Raw genomic sequence first — 11,606 nt, forward strand, 5'->3', positions numbered from 1 at the left:
GTTTACTGAGCAGTAAAAATGAGACTATTCTGCCAGTTAGGTTGATACTAAATTTTTAAAGTTTAAAATAAATAAAAATGTTAAATTTGGTTTGAGGACAGGTGATTAAAAACAGCGATTCTGAATTTAGTTTTACATATTTCTTTTGTTCACCATGTGAGATAAATAACAGTACATTAATTAATCTATACAGTACAGACCAAAAGTTTGGACACACCTTCTCATTTAACCCCTTTACCCCCAAGGGTGGTTTGCACGTTAATGACCGGGCCAATTTTTACAATTCTGACCACTGTCCCTTTATGAGGTTATAACTCTGGAATGCTTCAACGGATCCCGGTGATTCTGACATTGTTTTCTCGTGACATATTGTACTTCATGATAGTGGTAAAATTTCTTTGATATTACCTGCGTTTATTTGTGAAAAAAATGGAAATATGGCGAAAATGTAAAAAAATTTCGCAATTTTCCAACTTTGAATTTTTATGCAATTAAATCACAGAGATATGTCACACAAAATACTTAATAAGTAACATTTCCCACATGTCTACTTTACATCAGCACAATTTTGGAACCAAAATTTTTTTTTGTTAGGGAGTTATAAGGGTTAAAAGTTGACCAGCAATTTCTCATTTTTACAACACCATTTTATTTTAGGGACCACATCTCATTTGAAGTCATTTTGAGGGATCTATATGATAGAAAATAACCAAGTGTGACACCATTCTAAAAACTGCACCCCTCAAGGTGCTCAAAACCACATTCAAGAAGTTTATTAACCCTTCTGGTGCTTCACAGGATTTTTTGGAATGTTTAAATAAAAATTAATATTTAACTTTTTTTCACAAAAAATTTTACTTCAGCTCTTATTTGTTTTATTTTACCAAGGGTTACAGGAGAAAATGGACCCCAAACCTTGTTGTACAATTTGTCCTGAGTACGCCGATACCCCATAAGTGGAGGTAAACCACTGTTTTTGTGCGCATGACAGAGCTTGGAAGCGAAGGAGCACCATTTGACTTTTTAATGCAAAATTGACTGGAATTGAGATGGGACGCCATGTTGCGTTTGGAGAGCCCCTGATGTGCCTAAACATTGAAACCCCCCACAAGTGACACCATTTTGGAAAGTAGACCCCCTAAGGAACTTATGTAGAGGTGTGGTGAGCACTTTGACCCACCAAGTGCTTCACAGAAGTTTATAATGCAGAACCGTAAAAATAAAAAATCATTTTTTTCACAAAAATTATCTTTTCGCCCCCAATTTTTTATTTTCCCAATGGTAAGAGAAGAAATTGGAACCAAAAAGTTGTTGTCCAATTTGTCCTGAGTACGCTGATACCCCATATGTGGGGGTAAACCACTGTTTGGGCGCATGTGAGAGCTTAGAAGGGAAGGAGCGCCGTTTGACTTTTCAATGCAAAATTCACAGGAATTGAGATGAGACGCCATGTTGTGTTTGGAGAGCCACTGATGTGCCTAAACATTGAAACCCCCCACAAGTGACACTATTTTGGAAAGTAGACCCCCTAAGGAACTTATCTAGATATGTGGTGAGCACTTTGACCCACCAAGAGCTTCACAGAAGTTTATAATGCAGAGCCGTAAAAATAAAACAAAAATTTTTTCCCACAAAAATTATTTTTTAGCCCCCAGTTTTGTATTTTCCCAAGGGTAACAGGAGAAATTGGACCCCAAAAGTTGTTGTGCAATTTGTCCTGAGTGCGCTGATACCCCATATGTGGGGGGGAACCACCGTTTGGGCGCATGGGAGGGCTCGGAAGGGAAGTAGCGCCATTTGGAATACAGAATTAGATGGAATGGTCTGCAGGCGTCACATTGCGTTTGCAGAGCCCCTAATGTACCTAAACAGTAGAAACCCCCCACAAGTGACCCCATATTGGAAACTAGACCCCCCAAGGAACTTATCTAGATATGTTGTGAGAACTTTGAGCCCCCAAGTGTTTCACTACAGTTTCTAACGCAGAGCCGTGAGAAAAAAAAAATTCCCCCCAAAATTATTTTTTAGCCCCCAGTTTTGTATTTTCTCGAGGGTAACAGGAGAAATTGGACCCCAAAAGTTGTTGTCCAATTTGTCCTGAGTGCGCTGATGCCCGATATGTGGGGGGGAACCACCGTTTGGGCGCCAGGGAGGGCTCAGAAGGGAAGGAGCGCCATTTGGAATGCAGACTTAGATGGAATGGTCTGCAGGCGTCACATTGCGTTTGCAGAGCCCCTAATGTACCTAAACAGTAGAAACCCCCCACAAGTGACCCCATATTGGAAACTAGACCCCCCCACGAACTTATCTAGATGTGCTGTGAGAACTTTGAGCCCCCAAGTGTTTCACTACAGTTTATAACGCAGAGCCGTGAAAATAAAAAATCTTTTTTTTTCCCACAAAAATTATTTTTTAGCCCCCAGTTTTGTATTTTCCCAAGGGTAACAGGAGAAATTGGACCTCAAAAGTTGTTGTCCAATTTGTCCTGAGTACGCTGATACCCCATATGTTGGGGTAAACTCCTGTTTGGACACACGGGAGAGCTCGGAAGGGAAGGAGCACTGTTTTACCTTTTCAACGCAGAATTGGCTGGAATTGAGATCGGACGCCATGTCGCGTTTGGAGAGCCCCTGATGTGCCTAAACAGTGGTAACCCCCCAATTATAACTGAAACCCTAATCCAAACACACCCCTAACCCTAATTCCAACGGTAACCCTAACCACACCCCTAACCTAGACACACCCCTAACCCTAATCCCAACCCTATTCCCAACCGCAAATGTAATCCAAACCCTAACCCTAACTTTAGCCCCAACCCTAACTGTAGCCTTAACCCTAACTGTAGCCTTAACCCTAGCCCTAACCCTAGCCCTAACCATAACTCTAGCCCTAACCCTAGCCCTAGCCCTAACCCTAGCCCTAGCCCTAACCCTAGCCCTAACCCTAGCCCTAACCCTAGCCCTAATGGGAAAATGGAAATAAATACATTTTTTAATTTTTTTTATTTTTCCCTAACTAAGGGGGTGATGAAGGGGGGTTCGATTTACTTTTATAGCGGGTTTTTTAGCGGATTTTTATGATTGGCAGCCGTCACACACTGAAAGACGCTTTTTATTGCAAAAAATATTTTTTGCGTTACCACATTTTGAGAGCTATAATTTTTCCATATTTTGGTCCACAGAGTCATGTGAGGTCTTGTTTTTTGCGGGACGAGTTGACGTTTCTATTGGTAACATTTTTGGGCACGTGACATTTTTTGATCGCTTTTTATTCCGATTTTTGTGAGGCAGAATTACCAAAAACCAGCTATTCATGAATTTCTTTTGGGGGAGGCGTTTATACCGTTCCGCGTTTGGTAAAATTGATAAAGCAGTTTTATTCTTCGGGTCAGTACGATTACAGCGACACCTCATTTATATCATTTTTTTAATGTTTTGGTGCTTTTATACGATAAAAACTATTTTATAGAAAAAATAATTATTTTTGCATCGCTTTATTCTGAGGACTATAACTTTTTTATTTTTTTGCTGATGTTGCTGTATGGCGGCTCGTTTTTTGCGGGACAAGATACCATGGTTATTTATATCCGTCTTTTTGATCGCGTGTTATTCCACTTTTTGTTCGGCGGTATGATAATAAAGCGTTGTTTTTTGTCTCGTTTTTTTTTTTTTTTTCTTACGGTGTTTACTGAAGGGTTTAACTAGTGGGACAGTTTTATAGGTCGAGTCGTTACGGACGTGGCGATACTAAATATGTGTACTTTTATTGTGTTTTTTTTTTTATTTAAAGAAATGTATTTATGGGAATAATATATATATATATATATATATTTTTCATTATTTAGGATTTTTTTTTAAATATTTTTTTTACACACTTGTAAAAATTTTTTTTAACTTTTTTACTTTGTCCCAGGGGGGGACAATACAGATCGGTGATCTGCCAGTTTGCACAGCACTCTGACAGATCACCGATCTGTCTCAGAGTGCTGCAGCGTTACCAAGTGCCTGCTCTGAGCAGGCACTTGGTAAGCCACTTTCCTCCCTGCAGGACCCGGATCCGCGGCCATCTTGGATCCGAAACTTGCTGCAGGGAGGAAGGTAGGAGACCCTCGCAGCAACGCGATCACATCGCGTTGCTGCGGGGTCTCAGGGAAGCCCGCAGGGAGCCCCCTCCCTGCACGATGCTTCCCTGTACCGCCGGCACATCGCGATCATGTTTGATCGCGGTGTGCCGGGGGTTAATGTGCTGGGGGCGGTCCGTGACCGCTCCTGGCACATAGTGCCGGATGTCAGCTGCGATAAGCAGCTGACACCCGGCCGCGATCGGCCGCGCTCCCCCCGTGAGGATTTGTACAGAGGCAGTATAATGCTCTCATCATGTGTATCCAGACCTCTTTTAATGCACCCCATGATCCTGTTTGCCTTGGCAGCTGCTGCCTGGCACTGGCTGCTCCAGGTAAGTTTATCATTAACTAGGATCCCCAAGTCCTTCTCCCTGTCAGATTTACCCAGTGGTTTCCCGTTCAGTGTGTAATGGTGATATTGATTCCTTCTTCCCATGTGTATAACCTTACATTTATCATTGTTAAACCTCATCTGCCACCTTTCAGCCCAAGTTTCCAACTTATCCAGATCCATCTGTAGCAGAATACTATCTTCTCTTGTATTAACTGCTTTACAAAGTTTTGTATCATCTGCAAATATCGATATTTTACTGTGTAAACCTTCTACCAGATCATTAATGAATATGTTGAAGAGAACAGGTCCCAATACTGACCCCTGCGGTACCCCACTGGTCACAGCGACCCAGTTAGAGACTATACCATTTATAACCACCCTCTGCTTTCTATCACTAAGCCAGTTACTAACCCATTTACACACATTTTCCCCCAGACCAAGCATTCTCATTTTGTGTACCAACCTCTTGTGCGGCACGGTATCAAACGCTTTGGAAAAATCGAGATATACCACGTCCAATGACTCACCGTGGTCCAGTCTATAGCTTACCTCTTCATAAAAACTGATTAGATTGGTTTGACAGGAGCGATTTCTCATAAACCCATGCTGATATGGAGTTAAACAGTTATTCTCATTGAGATAATCCAGAATAACATCCCTCAGAAACCCTTCAAATATTTTACCAACAATAGAGGTTAGACTTACTGGCCTATAATTTCCAGGTTCACTTTTAGAGCCCTTTTTGAATATTGGCACCACATTTGCTATGCGCCAATCCTGTGGAACAGACCCTGTCGCTATAGAGTCCCTAAAAATAAGAAATAATGGTTTATCTATTACATTACTTAGTTCTCTTAGTACTCGTGGGTGTATGCCATCCGGACCCGGAGATTTATCTATTTTAATCTTATTTAGCCGGTTTCGCACCTCTTCTTGGGTTAGATTGGTGACCCTTAATATATGGTTTTCATTGTTTCTTGGGATTTCACCTAGCATTTCATTTTCCACCGTGAATACCGTGGAGAAGAAGGTGTTTAATATGTTAGCTTTTTCCTCGTCATCTACAACCATTCTTTCCTCACTATTTTTTAAGGGGCCTACATTTTCAGTTTTTATTCTTTTACTATTGATATAGTTGAAGAACAGTTTGGGATTAGTTTTACTCTCCTTAGCAATGTGCTTCTCTGTTTCCTTTTTGGCAGCTTTAATTAGTTTTTTAGATAAAGTATTTTTCTCCCTATAGTTTTTTAGAGCTTCAATGGTGCCATCCTGCTTTAGTAGTGCAAATGCTTTCTTTTTACTGTTAATTGCCTGTCTTACTTCTTTGTTTAGCCACATTGGGTTTTTCCTATTTCTAGTCCTTTTATTCCCACAAGGTATAAACCGCTTACACTGCCTATTTAGGATGTTCTTAAACATTTCCCATTTATTATCTGTATTCTCATTTCTGAGGATATTGTCCCAGTCTACCAGATTAAGGGCATCTCTAAGCTGTTCAAACTTTGCCTTCCTAAAGTTCAATGTTTTTGTGACTCCCTGACAAGTCCCCCTAGTGAAAGACAGGTGAAACTGCACAATATTGTGGTCGCTATTTCCTAAATGCCCAACCACCTGCAGATTTGTTATTCTGTCAGGTCTATTAGATAGTATTAGGTCTAAAAGTGCTGCTCCTCTGGTTGGATTCTGCACCAATTGTGAAAGATAATTTTTCTTGGTTATTAGCAGAAACCTGTTGCCTTTATGGGTTTCACAGGTTTCTGTTTCCCAGTTAATATCCGGGTAGTTAAAGTCCCCCATAACCAGGACCTCATTATGGGTTGCAGCTTCATCTATCTGCTTTAGAAGTAGACTTTCCATGCTTTCTGTTATATTTGGGGGTTTGTAACAGACCCCAATGAGAATTTTGTTACCATGACGTACTATTCCGTCCTTGGGAAGTAGGGCCCACCCCACATGGACGGAATAGTCCGTCTAATGGCAGAAAGGGGTTAAAGATTTTTCTGTATTTTCATGACTATGTGTGAAACAACTGAAATTATGTCTTATATTCTAGGTACTTCACAGTAGCCACCTTTTGCTTTGATGACTGCTTTACATACTCTTGGCATTCTCTTGATGAGCTTCAAGAGGTAGTCACCGGGAATGGTCTTCCAACAATCTTGAAGGAGTTCCCAGAGATGCTTAGCACTTGTTGGCCCTTTTACCTTCACTCTGCGGTCCAGCTCACCCCAAACCATCTCGATTGGGTTCAGGTCTGGTGACTGTGGAGGCCAGGTCATCTGGCGTAGCACCCCATCACTCTCCTTCTTGGTCAAATAGCCCTTACACAGCCTGGAGGTGTGTTTGGGGTCATTGTCCTGTTGAAAAATAAATGATGGTCCAACTAAATGCAAACCGGATGGAATAGCATGCCGCTGCAAGATGCTGTGGTAGCCATGCTGGTTCAGTATGACTTCAATTTTGAATAAATCCCCAACAGTGTCACCAGCAAAGCACCCCCACACCATCACACCTCCAACTCCATGCTTCACGGTGGGAACCAGGCATGTAGAGTCCATCCGTTCACCTTTTCTGCGTTGCACAAAGACACGGTGGTTGGAACCAAAGATCTAAAATTCGGACTCATCAGACCAAAGCACAGATTTCCACTGGTCTAATGTCCATTCCTTGTGTTCTTTAGCCCAAACAAGTCTCTTCTGCTTGTTGCCTGCCCTTAGCAGTGGTTTCCTAGCAGATATTTTACCAGTGGCGTAACTAGAAAGTTATGGGCCCCGGTGCGAACTTTCAAATGGGCCCCCCCCCCCAACCATGCAAAAATATTTTCCACCCAAATTCAGATTTTCCCTATTCATTTCGCACACTATAGCTTTATTGCAAAGTTGTATAGTGTGACCTCAGTGGCATAACTATCCGGTGCCCCATCCTGGTATATATCTGTCCCCCGTACTGCCATTGTTATGTAATTTATAAAAGAAAATAAACCATTATACTCATCAGGGGCTTACATAGAAGTCATTGGGATCCATATAAGAAGTATAATGCACCCCCATAGTACTCCTTATAATATAATGCACCCCCTAGTCCTCTATATAATATACTGCAAAGTTCATAGTCATCCATATAGTATAATACACTCTCCATAGTCCTCCATATAGTACAATAGTATAATACACTCTCCATAGTCCTCCATATAGTATTATACACTCCTCATAGTCCTTCATATATTAAAATACACTCCTCATAGTGCTCCATATGGTGTAATACACTCCTCAGTCCTCCATATAGTATACTACACTGCTCATAGTGCTCCATATAGTATAATGCACCCCTCATAGTCCTCCATATAGTATAATACACTCAGGGGTGGATTAAGGGTAGCTAGGGCCCCGGGCTGTTCAGACACTGTGGGCCCCCCCCGGTCATGTGACGGGGGTCATGTGACGGGGGTCATGATATACCCGAACCAGATTATTCCAGAAAAATTGCCAGGCCCTACTCTACTGTAACCTATTAAATATTTGTTAAAATCTGCAATACAATTTAGGTATATTTTGACCAATAATATCACATACAAGGAACAAATACCACCGCACCATGACCAGACCACAAATTACAACCACAGTGATCGAATAATATCACATACAAGGAACAAATACCACCGCACCATGACCAGACCACAAATTACAACCACAGTGATCGAATAATATCACATACAAGGAACAAATACCACCGCACCATGACCAGACCACAAATTACAACCACAGTGATCGAATAATATCACATACAAGGAACAAATACCACCGCACCATGTCAAGACCACAAATTACAACCACAGTGATCGAATAATATCACATACAAGGAACAAATACCACCGCACCATGTCAAGACCACATATTACCACCACTTGGTGACCAAATATCACATACAAGGGACAAATACCACAACACCATGTCCAGACCACATATTACCACCACATAGTGACTGAATACTACAATACTGATCAGTAAAAAGCAACACAATACTATCACCATAAGTGCCAGTATTCACAGGAGATCTGTACTTAGTATGCAGTGTCTGTGTAGAGGTAATACAGAGATCACTGGTGGTATTATACACAGGACCTCTATATAGTATACAGTGTATAGTGTCAGTGTATAGGTAACACTGACTCACCAGTGACGTCTCTAGGTGAAGTCCTTCATCTTTCATCCAGCACAGACCGCCATCATTTCTTCCAGCCAGGACTCGTTTCTGCAGGAAATAACACAGTTATCTCGAGCTCCGCTTGCAGAACACATTACTTAATTTTTCACAACTTCTACATTACACCACATGAAGAAAAAAAGGCGATATAGTGTCACTCTGCACAGTAACGGGACCGACCCCCATTTAAAACAGTATACTCAAAAAATAAAAAATACATCACTGCAGTAATAATATCCCTTAATTAGCCCCTATGGTAATAATATTCCCCACCCTGGCCCCGTGTGTCTCATTCCTGGCTCCAGCCATATGTTCTCGCATCCTGCCCTCATGAGTATCCATTCTACCCCATATGATCTCCACATCCTGCCCCATCTGTCTCCATCGTATCCATCCTGCCCCATGATCCAATCCTGCCCCATGTCTTTCATTCTGCCCGTGTCTCCAATCATGCCCCGTGTCTACATTCTGCCCATGCCTCCAGTCCTGCCCCCAGTGTGTCCAGCAATCTGCCTCAGTATGTCCTGCATATTGCCCCAGTGTCCAGCAATCTGCCCCAGTGTCTCCAGCATATTGCCCCCAGACAGTGTGTCCAGCAATCTGCCCCAGTGTGTCCAGCAATCTGCCCCAGTGTGTCCAGCAATCTGCCCCAGTGTGTCCAGCATATTGCCCCAGTGTGTCCAGCATATTGCCCCCAGACAGTGTGTCCAGCAATCTGCCCCAGTGCGTCCAGCAATCTGCCCCAGTGCATCCAGCATTGCCCCCAGACAGTGTGTCCAGAATATTACCACCAGTGTGTCCAGCAATCTGCCCTAGTATGTCCAGCATTTCCCCCAGTGTCTCCAGCAATCTGCCCCAGTGTCTCCAGCAATCTGCCCCAGTGTCCTCCAGCAATCTGCCCCAGTGTCCTCCAGCAATCTGCCCGTGTCCTCCAGCAATCTGTCCCAGTGTCTTCCAGCAATCTGCCCCAGTGTCCTCCAGCAATCTGCCCCAGTGTCCTCTAGCAATCTGCCCCAGTGTCTCCAGCAATCTGCCCCAGTGTCCTCCAGCAATCTGCCCCAGTGTCCTCCAGCAATCTGCCCCAGTGTCCTCCAGCAATCTGCCCGTGTCCTCCAGCAATCTGCCCCAGTGTCCTCCAGCAATCTGCCCCAGTGTCCTCCAGCAATCTGCCCCAGTGTCCTCCAGCAATCTGCCCCAGTGTCCTCTAGCATTGCCCCAGCGTCCTCCAGCAATCTGCCCCAGCGTCCTCCAGCAATCTGCCCCAGCGTCCTCCAGCAATCTGCCCCAGCGTCCTCCAGCAATCTGCCCCAGTGTCCTCCAGCATTGCCCTCAGTGTTTCCACCCTTATAAAAACAAAAAACAAAGTCTCCTCACCTGTCCGCGCTCCAGCGCTGAGCTCCCTCCAACAGAGCACACTCGCCGGCGACTGACAATGACGTCAGACGCCGGCGACGTGTGCGCCTGCGGCCGACATCAGCCGCCAGCCTCCAATTGGCTGGCGGCTGTTGTTAACTATTGACGTGCGGGCGAGCGCCCGCACGTCAATAGGAAACCGCCGCAGCGCCGGAAGGGGCCCGGTGAGCAGATGAGACGGGGCCCGATGCGGGCCCCCTCTCTCTGCCCACCGGGTACAGCGGGGGCACATAAATACCGGCGGCGGCCGCCGCCGGCATTCACAGATGATTATCAGAGGGTCAATCTGTGCGGTAGCCCAGGGCCCCCCCAGACCACTGGGCCCTGGGCTACCGCCCATATTGACCCTCTGATAATCCGCCCCTGAATACACTCCTCATAGTCCTCCATATATTAAAATACACTGCTCAGTCCTCCATATAGTATAATACACTCCTCATAGTGCTCCATATAGTATAATGCACCCCTCATAGTCCTCCATATAGTATTATACACTCCTCATAGTCCTCCATATATTAAAATACACTGCTCAGTCCTCCATATAGTATAATACACTCCTCATAGTGCTCCATATAGTATAATGCACCGCCATCGTCATCCAAGTCGTACAATTCATTTCTCATAGTATAATGCACCCCATAGTATTTCATATAGTATAATGTATTCCCAATAGTCCTCGATACAGTATAACGCAGCCCACATATAGTATAATTCAGCCACCCAACAGAGTTTAATGCAGCCACCCCACAAAAGTATAATGCAGCCCCACCATACAATATAATGTAACTTCATAGAATATAATGCAGCCCCCCTCATAGTATAATGCAGCCCCTTCATACAGGTGCAGTGAGAAAGACACGGGAAATGGTGACTATGGGGCAGGGGAGAAGGACACAAGGGGGCTAAGGGAGATAGGCACAATGGTGACACGGGGGGCTAGGGAGCAACGAAGACAGGCACAAGGGGACACATGCGGGCTAGGAGGCAGGGGAGAAGGGCACATGGGGACTAGTGGGCAAGGGAGACTGACACAAGGGGACACACAGGGACAAGGTACTCAAGCGCAAGGGGACAAAGGAGACAGGCACAAGGGGACAAACAGGGACTAGTGGGCAAGGGAGACTGACACAAGGCTACACAAGGGAACAAGGGACACAAGCACAAGGGGACTTATGGGGACCAGGAAGAAGAGGAGAAGGGCACAAGGGGACACACGGGGACTAGGGGGCAAGGGAGACAGGCACAAGAGGACAAAAGGGGACTCCGAGGGCAGAGTAGATAGGGACGCAAGTAGACGGAGTTGCAAGGGGACATGGGGAGACTTGGGAGCAGGGAAGAAGGGGGCACAGGGATTATGAGGACAGGGTAGATGGGGAACACACGGTGAGAAAGGGGACAAGGGAGACTTGAGAGAAGGACAGACGGGTCACATGGGGACAAGGAGCTGGGAATGCATAGGGGGAGCAGGAGGACTCAGGGCATGGGAGATGGGGAGCATTGGAGGACCAGGGGAGGAGTGACAAGGAGCATACG

This window comes from Ranitomeya imitator, chromosome 10 (assembly GCF_032444005.1).
Source record: "Ranitomeya imitator isolate aRanImi1 chromosome 10, aRanImi1.pri, whole genome shotgun sequence".
NCBI lineage: Eukaryota > Metazoa > Chordata > Amphibia > Anura > Dendrobatidae > Ranitomeya > Ranitomeya imitator.